At 48.0% G+C, this 20,345-nt stretch overlaps 1 protein-coding gene across 3 annotated transcripts in view; it reads right to left on the reverse strand.

Moving 5' to 3' along the window:
• The window catches only part of ST3GAL1 (ST3 beta-galactoside alpha-2,3-sialyltransferase 1), a 104,273-nt gene that overhangs the window by 66,184 nt on the left and 17,744 nt on the right, over nucleotides 1-20,345 (reverse strand). Inside the window, exons 1-2 of one of the 3 annotated variants that reach the window (XM_010588515.3) lie at nucleotides 11,437-17,313; nucleotides 11,108-11,261 (exon numbers count right to left, since the gene is read on the reverse strand). The gene's annotated coding sequence lies outside the window, so the exon portion shown is untranslated. Of the gene's footprint in view, nucleotides 1-11,107; nucleotides 11,262-11,436; nucleotides 17,314-20,345 lie in introns of those variants that run through there. The other 2 variants (XM_010588514.3, XM_003408191.4) reach the window with 2 other exon arrangements.

The following is a 20,345-nucleotide window of genomic DNA, read 5'->3' on the forward strand; positions in this document are numbered from 1 at the left end:
AAACGACTAAGTAACCGATGGAGGTCCAGGGCAGACAGCTCAGTAAATGAGGGACTTCCAGGATAGGTATTTGCAAGGCCCTGTGGCACTGTGCAAAGAGCTCTGGTGGAGCAGTGGTTAAAGCAATTGACTACTAATCCGAAGGTCGGCTGTTCGAAACCACCAGGGTCTCCATGGGAGAAACATGTGGCAGTCTGGTTCCATAGAGATTTACAGCCTTGGAAACCCTATGGGGTCACTATGAGTTGGAATCAACTTGACGGTAGTGGGTTTGGTTTTGGATGGTGCCCTGTGCTGGAGTCTCTGGATGGGGAAAATTGTTAAAAAGCTCAGCTGCTAACGGAAAGGTTGGAAGTTCAAGTCCACCCAGAAGCACCTCATAAGAAAATTCTGGTGACCTAATTCCAAAAAACTCAGCACTGAAAACCCTGTGGAGCACAGCTTTACTCTGACACACACGGGGTCGCCGTGCGTCGGAGCGGGGTCACGGCGCGCTGGAGCGGGGTCGCCGCGCGCTGGAGCGGGGTCGCCGCGCGTCTGAGCGGGGTCACCGTGCGTCGGAGCAGACTCACTGGCAATGGTTTGGTTTCCTCGGAGAGATGCCAGTGCTGGGTCTGAGCTGAAGGAGCTGCCAGGAAATTAATGTGTCTTTCTTGATTATTTTTCTTTCTGCTGTGAAATTACTCACAGTCCTGAATTCCCACTGAATGCTGGAATTCTGGAGACCTCTGGATTTCCATGTTTTTTATGATAATTTTTTTTTAATCACTTATAGGAAACCCTGGTGGCGTAGTGGTTAAGTGCTATGGCTGCTAACCAAAAGGTTGGCAGTTCAAATCCGCCAGGCACTCCTTGGAAACTCTGTGGGGCAGTTCTACTCTGTCTTATAGGGTCACAATGAGTCGGAATCGACTCCACAGCACTGGGTTTTTATCACTTATTATTTTATTCCCACCACGGAGACCTGGTGGCACCAGTGGTTAAGTGTTCAGCTACTAACCAAAAGGTCAGCAGTTCAAATCCACCAGCCACTCCTTGGAAACCCTATGAGGCAGTTCTACTCTGTCCTATAAGGTCGCTGTGAGTCAGAATCGGCTCAACAGCAATGGGGTTTTTTTTTTTTTTTGGTATTCCCATCACAGCCCAATAGCACTCGGAATTCTGTGCAGACTTGCAGTTCTTTCAAATCCTGGAGTCCTATAAAATTTCTGACTTCTGTGGGGCCCTGGGTGCCAAGGCAAATGGTCTCTAGAAGATGCAGACACCCAGAATCTCACGAGCCTCGTTTGCGCTAGAGGCGTTTCTTTTCCGCTGAATTACCAGTTTGACAAATGGACTTGATAGAGCCCCGGGCTCTGGTACAGCCTGCATATATTTGTGACAGCTCCTTCTGTCCCCATTTCAATGCCCCAGCTCCCAAGAAATGGGAGGAATGTGACCAGGCTTTCTCATCTCAGGACCCAGTTCCTCTGTGGGAACTTCCTGCCTCTTCATGGGTGTATCCACCCGTCCAGCTCAGCAGCGTCACCCCTCATTCCTCCCTGACCTGGACACTGGGACCAGCTGAAAGCAGAGCCACTGGCCCGTCACGTGATCCAACAGCTGCAGCCTCTCCCAGACCCTGCAGGGGTCATCTTCCAACTCTCTTCCCTCAACCCACCTGCCTCCCGTTGTTCCACAACAAACTCCCAACTGATAACAGCTGGCAAGAACCCTCAGATGTCTTTCAGGTGTCTCTCTCTCTCTGTCTCAAGGACGCAGTTCAAAGGAAGGAAAATGCTCAAAGCATGAACATGTCCAATGCAGTGTTGTTTATAGCAATGAAACCTATGAGAACCAGAACTCAACAGGATTGCCTTGTTTTTCTGAGTCCCCAACGTTTTTCTGGGTCTCCAAAAATCTTTAACACTTTTCTAATGCTCTCTATTGGTGAGAAATATTTGAGTTTTCCTTCTCTGACAGGCTTCCACCTTCCACAGGTTCTGGCTTCCACAGGTTTTACTGTAATGATGATTATACACATTGATATATATTATAGACAAATAAGCAGCAACAGGGATGGCTACGTATATGGTACTGCCACTTGATGGGCTATATATCACACAGCCATGTGGTGTGATGATTGTGGGGTACAATTCCAGAAGACTCCCTGAGTGGCCCCACTTGGCCCAAGCACTGGGGATTCAGTGGGGAAGAACATGGTCCCTGCGCTCAGGAGTCCCAGTGAAATGACTGCCCGTCTACTGTGGTTTCCCAGTGCCAGAAACCGATTCCATTCTATTTAAGCAATAAGTAAACAAGCTTACCCACCACCCACAGCTTCCCTCGCTTCTCTTTTTCTGACAGCCCATGCTCCAGCATGGAGAATATTTTTAGTGCCTGTGAGAAAGTGTTTACGTGACGACCGCTGTACAACATGGTGACCTGTCTATTCAACCCACGGACCCTGGGCGGTAGCACACAGGATCAATGCTTGCCAAATGGATCCCAGGCAGGCTAGCTTGGGCTCCCTCCCACCCCTCTTTCTCCTTTCTGTGCCTTCCAAGTCGGAAAGTGCTGTGAGCTATTTTGGCAAGTGTGTTTTGTTTAACTGACTTTTTTGAGGCATGTAGATCTTTAAAAGGAGCCCTGGTGACGCAGTGGTTAAAGCGCTTGGCTGGTAACTGAACAGTCGGTGGTTGGAACCCACCAGCCTCCGCAGGAGAAAGATGTGGCAGTCTGCTTCCGTAAAGATTACAGCCTTGGAAACCTTATGGGACAGTTCTACTCTGTCCTACTGGGTAGCTATGAGTCAGAATTGACCGGATGGCAGCTGGTTTTTTGGTTTGCTTTGCAGATCCATAAAGAGCAGGCACTCTGAAAAGCACATAGGCTGAGCTGTGTGCATCACACAGAAGGCAGCCAAAAGTCCCAAGCAAAGGACCCTGAGCCTCCAGAAATGGGATTCTCCCAGTTCCGTTCTCCACAAGCTGGAGGCAGAGGCCTGAGAAGGGTGGAAGGCTGGCTGATGACTGAGGGGCTGAGGAAGAGAGAGATAATCCCGAAGGGACCCTAGGTCCGTGTCCAGCAGAGAGGCCGGCTAGCTGTCCACAGTATTTATCCAACCAGCTAGCTGAATGGCTCTGTGTGGCTGAGCCAAGTGGATAGACTCTGGCTGCCTTTGGATATTCCCTCTCGTCTGGGAGATGGAAGGATGTACCAGGCACAGGTGCTCAATAAATCCCCAAGAAGAATGAATCGAACACTTGTGTTGTTCAAGGAGTTCCCAGCGTAACGGGGAAATGGACACACACAGGCCATTCCTGTCCCAATGATGTGGTCAGTGGAATGAAACAGAGACACAGGCATGCGGTGTTTTGGGGCTGAGGATGGGGCGCGGGGCAGGAGGAGGCTTCCCAGAAGAGATGATGCTTGACCTGGGTTGATCCACCAGGAAGCTAAGAGGTAAAGGGAATTCCATGTGGAAGGAACAGCAAATGCAAACCACACAGACAAAGTCCAGGAGACATGATATGACACTTCCTTTGGAGTGAATGTCATTTGGGGTGGTAAGAACATAGGATACACGTCTATTTCTATCTTTATATCTACATCTCTGTCTATAAAAATCAGTTGCTCGAGTCAAACTCTGACTCATGGCAACCCCACCTGCGTCAGAGGACAGCTATGCTCCCTAGGGTTTTCGAGGGCTGATTTTTCAGAAGCAGATCTCCAGACCTTTCTTCCAAAGCACCTCTGGGTGGACTCAAACCTCTAACCTTTCAGTTGGCAGCCGAGTGTGTTAACTGCACCACCCAGGGATTCCTTCTATATCCACAGCCACATCTGTATCCAGGTATCCTGTATATAATGTTAGCTATCAGGGATTGATAAGTTTTTATCAGGGATTGATAAGTGCACAGCAGGGTTTCTGAGCACTTTTACATATGGCAGATTCTTGTTATCTGCCGTAGTTAGAAAGTCGGGGCAGACACTGAACCAGCAGACTACAGAAGCACTGCTCCTAGGGAAAACACAGGGTTAGGTGTTTGCGACTCTGGTCACATTTCTATCAGCTGACCAACACATACCCTTCTTTTATGAGTGCTTCAGAAAGAAAAAAAAAAAAATTTTTTTTTTTTTTCAGTTTACAGTAGCTGATTCAGTAGTATCGAACTCACGTCAACAGCACTGTAACTTGTGTATGAACAGTTTATCTGCCACACCCGTTTTCTCCATAAGGCACATCCCAGTCTTCCTGCACTCAGGAACGCCAGACAGCACCGCTATTCTAGGCTTGGCGGCCATTTTCAACAGCGAAATCACCGACAAAAAGTGCAAAAACCAGAAATGTGGCACTAAATAGACCAGAAAAAGTATACTCGAATATTGAGACCTAGGCTAGGAACATGTGTGTAGGACAACTCAAATTTTTCTCCACTTTGCAAATGACTGCAAAAGCGTGGCAAGTGCTGATTTGGGGGTTACATATAAATTTTAGCAAGTAGGCGAATTTGCAAATATGGACTCCACAAATAATTAGGATCAACTGTATTAACTTATTCAACAGATTTTATTGAGTACCTATTATATGCTGAGAGTCCTTGGGTGGTGTAAATAGTTGATGCACTGACCGCTACCTGAAAGGCTGGCGGCTTGAGTCCACCCAATGGTGCCTTGGAAGAAAGGCCTGGTGATTACTTACAAAAAGTCAGCCACTGAAAACCCTCTGGAGTACAGTTCTACGCTGACACACATCCTCGCGACAGCTCTATGAGGATGGTGCTATTGTTATATTGTTACACCTGGTGGCGTAGTGGTTAAGAACTACAGCTGCTAACCAAGAGATCGGCAGTTCGAATCCACTAGGCACTCTTTGGAAACCCTATGGGGCAGTTCTGCTTTGTCCTATAGGGTCACTATGAGTCAGCATTGACTCGATGGCAATGGGGTAGCTAGTTATGTCCATTTTGCAGATGAGGAAACTGAGACACAGAGGTTAAATGGCTTGCCAAAGATGACACAGTAAATAGCAGAGCTATGATTTGTCTTCAGAGTCCACACTCTTAAAATTGATTAGCAGGTGGAGGGTGGAGGAAAGCGGAAAGGGGCAGGTAGAGCAGAGATCAGGCTGGGATGTTGATGGGGCTGGTCATGGTGAGCCTTGCCCATCCTGCTATGGAATTTGGACTCTGTCCCAGGGCCATAAGGGACACAAAAGAGGAAGGACACAATTAGATGTACACCATGACCTCAGCTTATCTGTAAATGTCCCCATGCTTATCAGTCGGGCATGACCAGAATGAAAATTAGTCTTTTGAAAAGGACTAAAGCTGTGGGTTTGGCTTCTATATAAGCATGTAGGAAATTTCCAAACATCTGGTGGCTACCCTCTTGTCTTCTTCAAGGACTTTCGGATGGGCCAGAATGGTTACCACTGGAATGTCCCTTCTTTCTAGAAGAATGTCTTTGCTCCAGCCAGACATCCTCCCCAAACTGACAGGGAAGAAAGTCTTGGGTCTTATCCTCACACGTCCCACCATCAGTGTGGCTCAGCTACAGACAATAATAAGAAGCTGTATTCCGCGCTTACTATGGGTATTAGGTGCTATGCATTCATCATTTCATTTCACCCGTACCAAAGCCCTTTTGTTGTTGTTAGTTGCCTTCAAGTTGATTCCGAACCCATGTGTGCAGAGTAGAATTGCACCCCATAGGGTTTTCAAGGCTGCAGATCGCCAGGCCTTTCTTCTGAGGCACCCCTGGGTGGTTTCAAACCGCCTACGTTTAGGTTAGCTGCCATGCACTTAACCATTTGCACCATTCAGGGACTCCCACAAAAGCCCTAGCAGGTGAATTCTATTATCATCTCCTTCTCCACAGATGGGGAAACTGAGTCTCAGAGAAGTGAAATGCCTGCCCAGCTCCCAGAGCTGGAGTGTTGTGAGTGTGAGGTGCGTACTTGGCTTGTCTCACTCCAGGGCCCATTCACTAGAACCCTCTACAGCTTGCAAATCCAGGTGGAGTCCACCTTCCCTGGTGGGCAGAGTTGGCCCCGTTTTACAAAGACAATGGGGCTCAGCAGGTTGCAGGTCACACAGCTGGCAAGAAGCAGTACCAGCTCCGCTCCCTCCTTAGGATTCCAGAGCCCTTGCTTCCTCGCCTCCAGCCCGGTGTCAACCAGGATTAGAACACTGAGCATCCAGGGAGGGCGCTTGTGGCTGCTGGCTGCCCCGGTTTCAGCTGTCAGGAGGCTGACCTTTCTAAAAGATGGTAATATTTGAGTTACGACAGCAAAGCCTCCTGCAGACAACTGTGAGACCTCGGTTTACAAAGGGGACAACAAGTGCAGGCAGGGTCTGGGTCCGAAGGCACTGGGGAGCCTGTGGGGGCCGATACACCCAGTGCCATATGGAGGGAGCAAGTACAGGCAGAGAGGTGAGACAGAGGCTGTCCTGGGAGCTGCGTGGGAGGAGAAGACACCACGGCTGTGTTTTCTACCGCAGCATCCCCAGTCTCAGCACGTCATCACCTTACCTCACCAGTTGCAATCAAGTCACCTCTCCCCATGCGTGTCGGAGCAGAACTGTGTACCATAGGGTTTCCAATGGCTGATTTTTTGGAAACTGATCGCCAGACTTTTCTTCCAAAGCACCTCTGGGTGGACTCAAACTTCCAACGTTTTGATTCGCAGTCAAGTGCATTAACCGTTCATACCAGCTAAGGTCTGCCAGCACATAGTAGGTACTCAGTAAAACTTGTTGAGTGAACGAGTGAATGAATGAGCCTGTTACAACTGTTGAGCAGATGATACAAAAGGCTGAGAGGAAATAGCAGTGCTGCTAACATGTAGTCACATCCTTCCAGGCTGGTATCTATATAAGGATTCCACCTTTGCACCAAAGATAATGACCAAACTATTTCACAGTTCTGGTAAGAACTCTTTGTATAGATCAAACCCATATCATCCCAATCTGTGGATATTATACTTAACTATTCTCCTAGTCTTGCCCATTCAGGGCGTTTCCAATATATTGCTTTAAAAAAATCAGGCAGCAAGGATCAAGGAGTGGCAGTATAGCAAGCGGACTGGACTGTGGTGACAGGCTGTGCTTTCAAACCCAGCTCCTCCACTGTGCTTAGCTGTGTGACTGTGGGTAAATTACTCGACCTCTCTGTGATCAGTTCCCTCATTGGTAAAACAGGGAGAAGGACGGCAGCTAGCTCACGGGGTGCTGTGGGGTTAAATTTGTCAGTGTGTAGGGGGCTGTTGAGAGGAATAGCTGGCTCACAGTAAGCTCTGGGTAAGTGCATGCAAATATTCTGCCAGCGGTGACGAGTTCCAGATTTCTAACCATTTCCTTAGAATGCAGTGCTGGATGTGGGATCACTAGGTCAGCCTTTAGATTTGTTAGGACGGTGCCTTTGAAAATTCCCACAGTGCTAAGATGTGCAAAGGTCTTTAGCTCTGTCTCATTGGCTTAAGAACAGGACTCAGAGGGTGGCACAGTAGTTAAGAGCTTAGCTGTAAACCAAAATGTCGGCAGTTCAAATCCACCAGGCATTCCTTCGAAATCCTATGGGGCAGTTCTACTCTTGTCCTATAAGGTCGATACGAGTCAGAATCGACTTGACAGCAATGGAAAAAAAAAAGAAAATGTAACACCCGGGGGGCGGTGGTGGTTCGGTGGTAGAACTTTTGCCTTCCATGCACGAGACCCAGGTTTATTTCTTGGCCAGCGTACCTCATGAGCAGCCACCACCCATCTGTCAGCGGAGGCTTGCGTGTTGCAACGATGCTGAACAGGTTTCAGTGGAGCTTCCAGACTAAAACAGACTAGGAAGAAATGTCTGGTGATCTATTTCTGAAAATCAGCCAATGAAAACCCTATGGATCCAAATGGTCTGATCCGCAACCGGTCGCGGGGATGACACAGGACTGGGCAACATTTGGTTCTGTTGTATACAGGGTCACTGTGAGTTGGGAGCTGACTCAACGGCAGCTGACAGCAAGAAAAACAACGTGTACACCAGAATTCGCATTGCCGACTCTCTGCCAAGTGTTTTCCTTGTGCTAACCAGTCCCAGCGGTCTCCAGGTACCCTGGGAAAGAAAGCTGGCTAACCCGCATCTTGGCTCACAAATCCAAGAGGACAGACCCCAAGTTGATGAAGCTTGAGTTCCTGGGCCCCTCAGCAACACTACAAGTGCCCAGGGCTTGTATTTTACTTTAAATTCATAGCATAGTATGTTTTCTTAAAGGAGTTCCCCAGATTACATAGTCTCCTCGCTCCGCTGAGCCCAGAACCACCCTGCTTCTCCCATAGATTATTAGCATCTCGAAGACAAGCTCTGTCCTACTTTCTGGTCCTTTCCAGTGCTCAGCACAGTGCCAGCGACCTAGGAGACACTGGTGGATGTTTGCTGAATGGATGAATGAGAAGAAAGCAAGGAAGGAAAAATGGAGCCTGAGCTGAAAGTTTGCTCCTTGCCTTTCACTCAGCCCTCTTGAATTCCTTCCCTACAAATTGCCCTGGACAAATTCATCCTCCCCCGTCCCTGTTGGCAGCTTTTCAGATATGCAAAGACTGCTCCCCCAAGGCTCCTCTCTCCCCGGGAGTAACCCCATTTCCTGCAACTGTTGCTCTCATCTTAAAGGTCATCAGCAAGGGACATTCCACCAGCTCTCCACACTGCCCATGTTAGTATCTGCTAGCTGCCAGGATGGCCAGTAATCTAATCTGAATTCCCTGGCCTCCAGCCTGTCTCTGGGCCAGCTGACAACGCTTCTTTTCTGGGAGGAAATGCGTTCCTGTGCATGATTCTTCAAGCAAGAAGGAATGCAGAGATAAAAGGGGGCCTGTAGCTGGAGCCCCACTTGTCTGGCCTGTGACCAGCAGCTCTGCTCTCCTTCATCCTCACTGTCTATTCTGTCAGATTTGGTTCCATCATTACCTTCTCTGAGAAACCCTCCTTGACCAACACAGTGAATATGTGACTTCGTGAGGCTCCTCCATAACAACTGAGGGTCTTGGCTGTGAGCAGCCCTAGTGCTCTCCACTGTACATTGGCTTATTGGCCAAATGGAACCTCCTGTTATGCTCCCAATCCTGTTCTATCCAAGATGGTGCCATGACGGGGGTCTACGGCCAGGTCCAAGGCTCTCCGCACTTGTCTATCGTATAAACTGGCCATGCTTAGCTCTGTTCTGAGATGGGATGAATTCCCAATCACCATTATTTTGTTCAACATGTTCCTTGAAAGATTAAACCCCTAACCCCTTCTCTATGTCTTTTGTCTCCACTCATCCTCACTGTCTTCCTTTCTGTTTCTTATCTCCTTTGTTCATATCTTCAGCTCCTAGGGAACACCATGGCCATTGCATCTTTCCTTCTACAGGAGGCCCCATACTGAGGCCCCAGAAGGGCTCAAGCTCATCTCTCTATCTCATCTATCTATTCATATACACAAAACTAATAAATCTCAAGACCCAAGTGGCTCAGTTCCTACAGGAGTGGCCCAAAGAAAGGTCAGGCACTGGTGGTCCAGTGGTAGAATCCTTGCCTTCCATGAGGGAAACCTGGGTTCAAGTCCTGGCAAGTGCACATCAAGTGCAGCCACCACCCATCTGTCAGCGGAGGCTTGTGTGTTATTGTGATGCTTACAAACTGAGGCAGACTGGAAAGAAAAGCCTTTTTACTTCCAGAAAAAAAAACAAACAAACCTGTAACGACCCTACAGGACAGAGTAGAACTGCCCCATAGGGTTTCCAAGGATCGGCTGATGGGTTCAAAGTGCCGACCTTTGGGTTTGTAGCCAAGCTCTTAACCACTGCGCCACCAGGGCTCCTCTGAAAAATCAGCCAGTGCAAACTCTATGGCGCACAGTTCACAACAGTCCGATACCTTTGTGCGTGGAGTTGTCACGAATCAGGGGCAGACCTAACAGGAGCTAACAACAACTACAAATACATACACATTTATACACGAATCAACTCCATGGCAACTGATCAATCGATCTATCTATCTATCTATCCTTACTGACAATCATATAAGATTATAGTTACCTACATGCACACACACACAACTATCTTCCTTCTTCTACTATAAAAAAAATTTTTTTTTTATAGCTACAATTAAACCCCAGTGTATAGACTGAACTGTATTCCCCCCAAAATATGCTGAAGCCAAAACCTCCAGTCTCTATGAATATCTGTGGCTGTGTCCCAATAAAATTTTAAGTACAAAAACAGGCCAGGCCAGATTTGGCCCTTGGGCCAGAGTTTGCGGACCCTTACCTGGGGAACCCCAGAGTGTCATTCTAGGCCTTCTTTGAGATGACAGGCACTTGTCATAGAAGGGCTTTTCTCAACCTGTTTTTTGACTTAACAGTTTTCATGAGATCCCAAGAGGCTTCCCTTTAAGAAAAAGATAGTCCCCTTCCACAGGCATTCCCTCTGTAGAAAATCTCTGGCAGAGCAGGGCATGTTATAAAGAGACCAAGAAACAAGGGAACATCTCCCCTCTGCCCCCAACATAATCCATGGAAGAAACCAGTGACAGACTCGTTTTAATTCTCCTGGACGTCAGATTACTGGCTTTCATGGGAGTTGCCGTAACCCACACAGCCCACTGCCCTGAGGTGTCCTTTTGAACCCTGAGCCTTGAAAAAACTGGTTCCTAAAAGCCACTTTGGAGTGAAACAATGATCTAGATAAACTAACAGGACCGTTTTGCTTTGGGCGTTGTGCTGTTTGAAGAATTCAGTCAGACTCCAAAGGTCAGACTGGGAGCTATGTTTAGGATAAATCGGTAATTACTGTAATTGTTCTTCAAGGCAATGTGGTATGAAGATCCTTCCTGACCGCAAGTTTATCAGTTCTGTTCCAACTCCTTTTTCCATGGCAATGTTGATAAGATTGGGTCTAAGAATTTTGGAAGTCCTTCTCATCTTTGAAACATTTTTGATACTCTAGTCAAAATGTTACCCTAATTTGCAAATTGTATATTCAACAAACTTCGATTTTTTTTTATTGTTGGATTAATACGATTTTTGTTTTAACACCAGAAAAGATAACATATCCCACGTTTCTTCCCATTTGTGTGCAGAAAGGTTACTTGACATTTACCTCAGTAGCCTGAGAAATCGTCCATCTCGGTCCTCAGATGCAAGTATCTTGGCCAGAAGGCTTGAAGCATCAGCTTGTCACAGCCCTTGGGGATGCTAATTACTTCTTACTGGCATTATCGGTTCAGAAAAGTGGAGTCTGAAGACGGCACCTGCTGGAAGGAAGGAGGAGGAAAGTTTGTGTCCGTTTTGATATTCGGTTTATCTACTGCCTTGTAAAGACCATTCAAGGTAATTAAAGTGCATTCACCTATATGTCCACTCACCCAATTATTTATACAGTTAGTCCCCAATTCACAAAATGTAAGAGTTATGAGGAACCGCACTTACAACTGTCTGTTTTGCTTTTTGTACATCTTATCGTCAGCAGTATGTCCCACATACAGTGTTGTAGCTGATGTTATCATTCTCAGATGTTCACTCACAGGTGTTCAAAGGTCGATTTATAAAGATACTGATAATAAAAGGTAAAAATAATAAAGAAGTATTCAACTCACGGCAGAACTGATTTACGATGGAGTGTTTGGAACGGAACCCCGTTGTAAGTCGGGGACTTCGCGCAGGTCAAATATGTTTTATACAAGCACCTGTTTGTGTTGCATGGAAACCCTGCTGACACAGTGGTTAAGAGCTATGGCTGCTAACCATAAAGGCAGGCAGTTCAAATCCACCAGCCACTTCTTGGAAACCTCATGCAGCTGTTCTACTCTGTCCTATACGGTCACTATGGCTCAGAACTGACTTGATGACAACGGGTTTGGTTTTGGTTTTATACACATTCATTGGTTTTTGGCCTATTCACAGATATGTAAAACCTACATCGCATTCAGGAAGCCCTGGTGGCGCAATGGTTAAGCACTCAGCTGCTAACCAAAAAGTCTGTGGTTCAAGTTCACCAGGGGCTCCTGGTGATCTACTCCCATAAAGGTTACAGCCTAGGGAAACCCTATGGGGCGGTACTACTCTGTCCTATAGGGTCACTATGAATCGGAATCGACTTGAGGACACAAAACAACAGCACCACATTCAGTTTTAGAACATTTTCACCCCCTCAGAAAGAAATCTGTATCCTTTAGCTATAGCTTCCCCCCGCTGCATCCCCTCTAGGCCTATGTAAGCACTAATCTACTCTGTTTTGATAGATTTCCCCGTTCTGAACATTTCATTCGGCTGGAATTACACAACATGTGGCCTATTGCTTCTTTCACTCAGCGTAATGTTTTCCAGGTGCATCCACCTGGTAGCTTGTTTCAGTACTTTATTCCCTTTTATGGCTGAATAATATTCCATTGTATGGCCACACCACATTCTGTTCATCCATTCGTCAGCTGATGGACATTGAGGTTGTTTCCACTTTTGGCTACTGTGAATAGTGCGGCTACGAACATCCGCATATGAGTTTTTGTGTGGACATATGTTTTTATTTCTCTTGGGTATAGGCCTAGAAGCAGAATGGTGAGGTCATACAGTAACCCTACATTTAATACAAATTTGTGGAGTGTGTACATACACATGAGCCATACACGGAAGACAAATTAGATATTATCTCCATTTTATGAGAGACACAGAAAAGCTCAGGTGACTTCCCAAGATCACAAAAGGGGAAGCTGAAGCCCAGAGAGGCGGGCTCCATCAGTGTCACATGGTTGGGGAGCAGTGTGTTTGGAGTGTGGCCTAAGTCTTCCGACTCTGGGCTTGTTCCACCACCATGCTGACCTGCTCTCATCCTGTGCTGACCCATCCCATCTCCTTCACTCTATTTATTCAATGGATGGCTATGAGGTGCCAACCCAGGCTCTAAACCAAAACAAAACAAAACCCATTGCCGTCCAGTCAATTCTGACTCATAGTGACCCTAGAGGACAGGGTAGAACTGCCCCATACAGCTTCCAAGGAGCACCTGGTGGATTTGAACTGCCAACCTTCTCGTTAGCAGCCGTACTTCTTAACCACTACACCACCAGGGTTTCCATCCAGGCATTAAGCAGGGCTTAAACCAGGAGACTTGGAGGCAGGAATCATTTCTACTAACTCTAGTTGGAGCACAGAAGATTAGGACAAATTCCAGCCAAAGAAGCAATGGTTGTGTTCTGCTTCTTCTCCTGTTTTGGATCCAAGAATCGTTCCCCCTTGGTTCCCATCGCTGCAGCCACCATCTGCAGCTCCCCGTGCCATCTGAAGCGCCTTTCTACTGCATAATGTCATACAATAAACCTCACAGGAGATTGTGTTTTCCAACTGTGTTTCTTCTCGGGGTGGGGCAGGGGATAGGAAATAAAATGCCACATCATTCCCGGAGAAGCAGAGTCATAGCCTTGTAAATCATAGCTTTTTCCCCCCAAGCAAAACGTGACCATCTGAGTCATTAGGAACACGGCTCGGATGACAATACTGCCGTGTTTTTAAAATTACAGGAGTCTTTCCTCAGAGGCCTGGGGTCATGTCATGTTCCTAACCTGTGTGGCCTGCAGCTAGAGGTGCCAGCCAGGGAAGTGGGTCAAGTCAAGCTGTGGCATTTTAGAAAAACAGCCTTTCTCTGAGTTAGTTTACTCGTTACGAAAATGGAGGCTGTACTGCTTCAGCTACTTTGCAGGGTTGTGTTGAACACTGGACAACAGCAACGAACAACAATGTGGAAGCACTTTAGTAGTAACAATAATAAAGTAAAAACAGCAGTAGCAACAGTAAGCAGCAGATGATATTTTCAAGTGCTTACTAGCACTTTGCTAAACTACACGCCTTGTTCTCAAAGGCTCGGTTAATCCTTACACGGTCCTGTGCTATGTGTACTTATTGTTACCATTTTGCAGACGAGTAAACTGAGGCTAGAGTCCCTAGCTAGAGGAAATGGTTAAGTGCTTGGGTACTAAACAAAAGATTGCCAGTTTGAATCCACCAGAAAAGCCTCGGAAGAAAGGCCTGGAGATCTACTTCCAAAAGATCACAGCCATTGAAAACCCTATAGGACATAGTTCTACGCTGAAACACGGGGGTCCCCATGAGTTGGGGTCCACTCAATGGCAACTGGTTAAACGGAGGCTGAGAAGATTAAGGAACTTGCTCAGAGTCATATTACTAGTAAAGATTGGAGCCTGAATTATAGCCTAGGTCTTCACTCAACTCTATGGTCAAATCCAGGACTAACACCATTTATTTCACACCAGCCTTGCTGAGTCAATGTCTGCGCTGTGCCGAACCCTGCGCTCTGGGTTGGCAGGGGCAACAGTACGCTCCTGGCTTCTGCCGTTGAGAAGCCACTGTGTTGGGAGGGGCAACACCGGTCTCACCAAACACGGGGCCACTCTGTATACCACTCTGTACCCAGAGGAAACTCTTAGCTGTACAAGTGGGTGTGTGCGGGTTTCTTAATCTGAACTCCAATCTAGAACCCGATGATCAGGACAGTGAGATCAAGACTGAGACTATCTGGCCAGACAGTTTGTAATGGAGACAGGTGACCCAGAAGTAGGAAGGAGCGAGGGCAGTTACAGAGGGTGAGAGAATAGAAAAGCCTGGTGTGAGTGGTGGGAGGTTGGACAGGCATCGTGCAGAGAGTGGGGTTAGGGACAGAGATTCTGGGTGTGGGAACCACCCGACATGGCCATGCTCTGGGTGCAGGAAGCTGAATGGGGAAGCTCCCCCGCCTCTTTTAGGGTCTTGTTGCACCTGCCTCCCTCAAGGCCCAGAGGTGGGGAAGCCAATCCGGCTGTGCTGAAATCAGAACAGAACGGAGCTTTAGGCAGGAAGCAGGTGTGTTGGTTTGGCTGGGAAAGCTTTCGCTGAGTTCTTATAGTTTTCCTCTCTGGAATGGGCTCAACTTGTTGGATTCCTAATAATGAAGTGGATTTTTTGCATTCGAAGGTTAAATGCTGAGGTCTGGCTGATTTACTCGGGGAGATACTATTGTTATGAATCGCTACCATGAGCCTAAAGAATGTAATCAATGTCACTGAACTGTGCATGAAGACATTGTTGAGATGGAATGTTTCGTTATGTGTTTTTTCATCACAATAAAACAGGAATAGCTACCATGGATGGAGTGTGGACCATGCAGCCAGCACTGTGCTAAATATTTCATGTGCATGAATCCATTCAGTCTTCATGGCAATCCTCTGAGGCCGGTACTCTTAGCCCCATTTCACAGATGTGGAAACTGAGGGTCTGAAAGAGTTAAGTAATTTGTTCAAGGCCACACAGTAAGAAATTGGCAAAGGTGAGATTCAAAGCCAAGGTTGTCTTGACTACCAAAGCCCAACATTTACGCTCATAAGTTTTACCCTAAGCAGCATCCTGAGTTCAAACACAGAGACTTGACCAGGGTTGACACGACCTTGAAGGGCACCCGGTCCAACCACACAAGCTCCCCAGTCACAGCCCCCGCCTTACACAAGAAGCCCTCCCCGCTCCATTCTCTGTGCTATCATCACCCCTCAGCACCGCAGGGGCCGGGAGCAGTGTGGCCGGGACACTGCACGCACATGACAGAACTGAGATGACCAAGTTCTACCCCTCTCCACCTTCAGCTCCCGTGGGCGATCCTGACACCCAGCACCTGCACGCCTAGGACCCAGCTCCTGTCACACCAGCGTTTTCTCACCTGTAGAGTGGAAACGATGATGATGACGAAAGAGAAGAAGAAATCGTGCCCCACTAAGCCTACCGGTCATAAGTGACAAACAAATAATGACTTGGTAAATGGCTGTGGCATTGGCTAACTGTGTCTTTGGCAAGTTTTCTAACCACTTGGTACTTGTCTCCTCATTTGGTGATGAGGATGGTAAAAGTACCTGACCTCACAAGGTTGTAAGAAGGAACTAGAAAACGCATGTAAGGAGCATATCAATAAATGTTAGCCAGGGGTATCCTTTCTGTTAGCATTGTTCCAGAGTGGTGCAAATGGTTAACCACTGGGCACAATAGTTAAAGCACTTGACTGCTAACTGAAAGGTTGGTGGTTCAAAGCCATCTGTGGCTCTGTGGGAGAAAGGCGTGGCAGTCTACTTCTGTAGAGATTTACAGCCTTGGAAACCCTATGGCATCACTATGAATCAGAATTGACTTGACAACGGTGGGTTTGAGGTTTTTTGACTAGCTGAAAGTTTGGAGGTTTGAATCCACCCAGAGACGCCTTGGAGGACAGGCCTGGTGATCTGCTTCTGAGAGATCACAGCCCTGAAAACCCTATGGAGCAGTTCTACTCTACATGCATGGAGCCACCATGAGTCAGAATAGACTCAACAGTGACTAACATCAACAAGCATTATTCCAGGGCACTTGGTGAAGTGCACATCGGCTGTGATAAGGACCAGGGGGCGAGGAGTCCACAGGCTCCTTGTTCCTCCTTCAGGGCCCTCTCTCAGGGCCAACCTGGGGCTGACCCACAGCCTGGACACCAATTTTTCAAGAACTAACCTGTAATGCCAGTTGGGAGATAACCTGCACAGGGGAGTCCCACTGTGAGAGCCAAGAAGGAGCCAGTGAGCAAGGAGGTGGAGATACCAGGGACAAGAGACACAGGGAATACAGGCTAGGCAGACGTCCGGGACCTCACTGCTTCTCCAGAGTCCACTCTTAGACAAGTCGCACAGAGCAGTGGGCCTCATCCCCGATACTCTTAATCAGGCCCATACTGTTAAGAAGCTCGCCAGGATCTCCTGACTCTCATTAGCATTGGAGGACCACTCTCTTCAAGGGATAAGACTGTTCATTGTTGAGCCCCTACTATATGCCAGGAACCATTCCAAATTTTAATTTCACAACTACTATGAGTGAGTTAAATTCTTCTATCCATTTTTCAGAGTCTAACTTGCCAATAACCAGGCTACTGGGGGAGACACCTAGGTTCACATGCATTTCTGCCTCCTCCATAGCCATCCCCACCTACCCCCTTGCAGTGTATGACCCGACTAAGCCTGCTGGCAATAGCTTCAAGCTTCTGCACTTGCCAGAGAGAGTTGGAAGTGGAGGCAGGCAGAGGGGCTGAAAGCTGGAGTTCGGGGGAGACAAAGAAGACAAGGCCTTTGTAAAGTGACAAAGGAGGCTGAATTAGTCTCCTCGTTGTTGTGAGTTCCTGTTGAGTTGATTCCAACTCACGGCATCCCCACGTGTGCAGAGCAGAACTGCTCCATAGGGTTCTGGTCTTTGAAGATGTTATCATTTAACATGAGGTCAAATAGGAGTAGGGGGTCCTAATCCAATCTGAGTGGTGTCCTTATAAAAGAGAAGAGACAGACAGAGACAGACAGACAGAAGGAAAGCAACCCTGTGACCTCAGAGCTATGCTGCAGCTGCAGGCCAAGCAACGCCTGGGGCTATGAGAAGGCAGTGACCTTTTAAAGGCAGATTGTCAGGCCTGTCTCCCAAGGTGCTTCCGGCTAGGCTGGAACTCCTAATCTTTTGGCTAGTACTCAAGTGCTTAACCATTTTTTCCACCCAGGGACTCCTGTATAAGTTACCTAGGGCTGCTGTAACAAAGCACCCCAAACTGGGTGGCTTAATAGAACAGATATTTTACTGTGTCACAGTTCTGGAGGGTAGGAGTCTGAGTTCAGGGTGTTGGCAGCACCATGCTCTCTCCAAAGGCTCTCAGAGAAGATCCTTTCTTATCTCTCCCAGCTTCTCATAGCCCCAGGCGTTGCTTGACCTGCAGCTGCAGCCTAGCTCTGAGGTCACAGAGTTGTTTTCCTTCCGTCTGTCCCTGTCTCTGTCTGTCTCTTCTCTTTTATAAGGACACCACTCAGATTGGATTAGGATCCCCTACTCCTGTTTGACCTCATGTTAACTGATAACATCTTCAAAGACCAGAACCAGGAACGCCCAGGGCTACCAACAAGGAAGAAATCTGCACAGTCCAGGCCTCGATTTGGGTTTTAGCCTCCAGAGCTGTGAGAACATAAATTTCTGTTGTTAAAAGCCAAGAAAAAGAGAGAGAGAGAGAGAGACTATTTCCGAACAAGGCATTCACAGGCTACCATTACAGGGGGACGCCAATCAATCCATAATCCACAATGGATGCCAAGGAGGAAGTTGGGCCCGCGCCTGCTCAACACGAGGAAGGGCATTCTCCCTGCAATCCAGTAGACTCTCCTCCTCCCTACGCCTGTGACTCCTGATCAGATGAGAGTGAAGAAACCTGGAGGGCGCACCCGCTGTCCACTCAGACACTGGTCTAAGCCCTTTAACTGTGCTTCTCTTCTTGGAGCCCTGGTGGCACGTGGTTAAGAGCTCAGCTGCTAACGGAAAGGTTGGCAGTTCAGTCCACCAGCCACTCCTTGGAAACCTTATGGGGAATTCTACTCTGTCCTATAGGGTCGCTGTAAGTTGGAATCGACTTAATGACAACTTTTTTTTTTTTTTTTTTGGAAGGAGCTCTGGTGGCGCAGTGGTTAAGGTCTCTGCTACTAACTGAAAGGTCAGTAGTTTGAACCCACAAGCTGCTCCACAGAAGAAAAAAATTGAGGTCTGCTTCCCTGAAGATTGACCGAAAAACAAGCCAAACCGAATGTCATCAGGTCAAGTATGACTCATAGTAACCTTATAGGACAGAGAACTTCCCCATAGGGTTTCCAAGGAGAGGCTGGTGGACTCAAACTGCTGACCCTTTGGTCAGCAGCCAAGTTCTTAACTGCTACGCCACCAGAGTCCCTCCCCAAAGATTACAGCCTAGGAAACCCTATAGGGTAGTTCTGAGAGTTGAAATTGACTCCATACAAAGGGTTTAGTTTCTCCTCTTGGATCAAAGGACTGGACATGCAATGGAGAGGAGGGAATTTTCCATCAGGCAACTGAGCTGCTTGTAAGGAATCAGGACACATCCTGCAAGGGACTGCCTGAACGTTTCCAGAGGCTACCTCGGTTTTGTGACTCTGCCACAGCTTCCTCTTTCCCCTTTTCTGCCTGGCTGGTCTTCAGATGTTAGCTTCCCCAACTCAGGTCTAAAGGCCCGTCATGAGAGGGACACCCTGGTCTGTAACTCTGTTGCTGTGATCCCCGTGGTCATCCAGGGCTCCTTGGTTCTCTCAGCTACCAGGCTGGAAGTTCCCACGCTGCTTTCAAGTTCTAGCTCCTCAGGGCCCTAGTGCACCAGTTCTCAGACCCAGAAGGGTGTGGCCCCCGGGCCTTCTCGCCTGGCAGCCTTCTCTGCCCTGCTTTAGGCTCAGCTCACAATGCCTCCCGCCTGGACTGTGGGAGTCATGGTCCCCTCCCTGCCATCCAGTGTAATTCTGGCCGTCCTAAAATGTGGGTCTGGTGAAAGCCCTTTCTGCATGCAGAAACAGAAACCTTGATTGCCCCTCCTTACTGTAAGTACACAGGTCATTTAGGACCCACCAAGTTGAGGCCTCAGCTTTTTCCTCTTACAACCTTTCCGTCCAATCACATCACTGGGAAGGTGTCCCGGCTCCATCTGGGTTCCTGCCGAGGGGCCCCACTGTTTCCTGGTTCCTCTCCACCCTCACTCCAACCATCGGAAGGCCCCACCTGCCTTCAGAGTCCTTGCGTGAACGCTGCCTCTTCTTGTGGTCTTCTCAGATCCTTGACTGTTTTACTTATCTCACCTGGGGAGATGGGTGGTGTTATCATACCAGAAGCACAAGTGGGGAAACAGAGGCTCAGACATGGCTGTCACCGGCCCCGATCACACAGCTAATAAATGGTGGCCTGGTGAGCCCAGAGCCTTGCTCTCCCCTCTGCCCCTTGCTGCCCCCTCCGCCCCCATGGCCTCAGGGACAGGAGGCATCCTTGATCTTCCTGTTGGGTGAGGGATTTGCCTTCCAAGGAGGGAGGTGCAGGCAGGCTGAGCCCCCCTCCTCTGTGCCTGATGGACCCGTTTCGTGTTTTCCCAGAACTGTGCTCCCTTCTCAGATCTGGGAGGGATTGTGCAATGTTGGTCTGTTTGCTTTCCTACCAGTGTTAGTTACAGAGACACAACTATGTACTTTTAAACAACTATGAACTTTTCGATGAGGGGGAGAGGAAGGAAGAAAAGGAGGGAAGGAAGAAGAGAGGAAGGGAAACTTGACCATTAAAACCTTGGGCCAAGGGACAGGGAGGGCTGACATCATAATCTGTCCCTGGTGAGGGCGACCCAGGGGGCCACCATTAACTGCCCTATTTATACCCTTTGAAATGGTAGAGGGAAACTGTTCTTTTGGTCTCTTATCTGATCCTTGAGAAGAAAGTGAAGGGGTGTGGGCGGAGGGAGGTTGGCCGAGGTCCTGTGAACATGGTGAGTGAAACCA

The sequence above is a fragment of the Loxodonta africana genome, chromosome 14 (assembly GCF_030014295.1).
Source record: "Loxodonta africana isolate mLoxAfr1 chromosome 14, mLoxAfr1.hap2, whole genome shotgun sequence".
Lineage (NCBI taxonomy): Eukaryota > Metazoa > Chordata > Mammalia > Proboscidea > Elephantidae > Loxodonta > Loxodonta africana.